Raw genomic sequence first — 2,401 nt, forward strand, 5'->3', positions numbered from 1 at the left:
GATTGGACCATTTGTTCTTTGGGTGTTGAGTTTGATAAGTTCTTTATAGATTTTGGATACTAGCCCTTTATCTGATATGTCAGGTTGCTGGAGTGGTGGAGGGTGGGACAGATGGGGTGGCTAGGTGATAGACATTGGGGAGGGTATGTGCTATGGTGAGTGCCGTGAATTGTGTAAGACTGATGAATCACAGACCTGTACCTCTGAAACCAATAATACATTATATATTAAAAAAAAAAAGAAGATAGCAGGAAGGGAAAAATGAAGGGGGGGAATCGGAGGGGGAGACGAACCATGAGAGACTATGGACTCTGAGAAACAAACTGAGGGTTCTAGAGGGGACGGGGGTGGGGGGATGAGTTAGCCTGGTGATGGGTATTAAGGAGGGCACGTTCTGCATGGAGCACTGGGTGTTATACACAAACAATGAATCATGGAACACGACATCAAAAACTAATGATGTTATGTATGGTGATTAACATAACATAATAAAATAGAATACTGCCCAGCCTAAAAAAAAGGAGCAGTTTTAGGTTCACAGCAAAATTGAGCAGAAGGTGCAGAGATTTCCCAAATACCCCACCCACCCCCGACACCCCCCACTACGGTGGTACCGTTCTTACCGACACATCGTTATCATCCCAAGTCCAGAGTTGACGTTTCGTTCCACTCCTGGTGGTGTACATCCTATGGGTTTGGACAAATGTGTAATGACATGTATCCAATATTATGGTTTCATAGAGTATTTCATTACCTTAAATCTCCTCTGTGTTTCAACCTAGTCACAAAAAAGAGGAGATGCTTCCTGAAAGTGCATGTCATCCTTGTCCAGGGGCCATGCTGATCTCCTCTATATGCTTATAGCTTCAGTGTATGTGCTGCCGAGGAGGGCGCTGTACGTCTCAAGAGGCAAAATCCAAAAGGCTCTCCCTTGTGGAAAATCATCCCTCAGGGACGGGAGGGCTGCAGAGCTGGTTCGTGTCAGGTTTGCGTTGCCCTGCTCCGCATCACCACCACTTTGCCCTGGTGGGGAAACCAATCTCCACCCTTACCTGAATCGGTGGAGGACTCAGGGCTCTGGCAGCAATTTCTGCATTGGCCATTGCACGGATGCGCCAATCTTACTCTACGGAGGGCAGGTGCGTTGCTTTTCTAATAAAATGTTCATCTCTGTGGCTCCAGTTCCAGGCAGACAATGAGCACCCCATTAATGTTTGTTGTGTTGAACTGAACAGACTAGAACCCAGGGGGGAAATCTCATTGTTCTTTATAGTAAGACCTCTAATAATGAAACAGAGGTGTCCCCCACTGCATGTCTAACTGCCACAAATCTGTCCTGCGGAGCCGGGAATAACAGAGGAAGTAGGAGTTTCGGATTCTCTCTGACCATATCCTGCCAGGACACCCCCCTTCCCTCTCCTCCACATGCAGGGGATCGTATTGCTCTGGCTCATGGGAAGGGTTGCGGTGTTCCTATTTGTCTGCTTTTTCTCAGCAATGTGGAGAATAGTGCCTGGTACACTGCAGGGGTTCTGTGAGCTTCTGCTGAATGAAGGAAAAAATCACGGTTCCTTGCCCCCAGGGAAGCGAGGACCTTGCCTCTGCGATCCCGGAGCGAGACGCATGGGAGTCCAGACGTACAGCTGTCCACCCTTTGCCGCGCTGGGGCTGATTTTTAACTGTTGTGGCTCCTTAGTCAGCTGCTCCTTTCAATCTCTATCCTTCGAGACCAGCTTTATTATAATGAGCTGTGTCTACAGGAAGTTAGTTCTGTGCTGCTTCTAAATCTTCTATTTTGCAACACAAGCGTGCATTATTCTTTAATACTCCCTTGGAGTTCATGCTTCCCGGATTTCAGCCCGTTCTTATGGCCCCCTTCCTCACTTTCCTGAAAATGCCTTAAGATACTGGAGGAGAAGAAGAAGAAGAAGAAGGAGAAGGAGAAGGAGAAGGAGAAGGAGAAGGAGAAGGAGAAGGAGGAGGAGAAGAAGAAGAAGAAGAAGAAGAAGAAGAAGAAGAAGAAGAAGATAGTAGGAAGGGAAAAATGAAGGGGGGGAAATCGGTGGGGGAGACGAACCATGAGAGACTGCGGACTCTGAGAAACAAACCGAGGGTTCTAGAAGGGAGGGGGTTGGGGGATGGGTTAGCCTGGTGATGGGTATTAAAGAGGGCACGTATTGCATGGAGCACTGGGTGTTATACGCAAACAATGAATCATGGAACGCTACATCAAAAACTAATGATGTACTGTATGGTGACTAACATAGCATAATAATAAAAAAAAAGATACTGGATAATCATGCTTGCCAGGAACAAGCAGGAAAAAGTCCTTGTGTGCTACCTAATCCTCTTTAATCAGTGGCCTGTGGTAATACTTTCAGTCTCTCCTTTCCCCATCCCA

At 46.9% G+C, this 2,401-nt stretch overlaps 1 non-coding gene across 1 annotated transcript; it reads right to left on the reverse strand.

The window, feature by feature from the left end:
- Positions 1–787: 787 nt before the first annotated feature.
- LOC123324706 lies at positions 788–892 on the reverse strand. Its single transcript, XR_006539977.1, has one exon. It is a non-coding gene; the product is annotated as a U6 spliceosomal RNA (small nuclear RNA).
- Between the last annotated feature and the right edge of the window lie 1,509 nt (positions 893–2,401).

Source organism: Neomonachus schauinslandi, chromosome 4, assembly GCF_002201575.2.
Source record: "Neomonachus schauinslandi chromosome 4, ASM220157v2, whole genome shotgun sequence".
Taxonomy (NCBI): domain Eukaryota; kingdom Metazoa; phylum Chordata; class Mammalia; order Carnivora; family Phocidae; genus Neomonachus; species Neomonachus schauinslandi.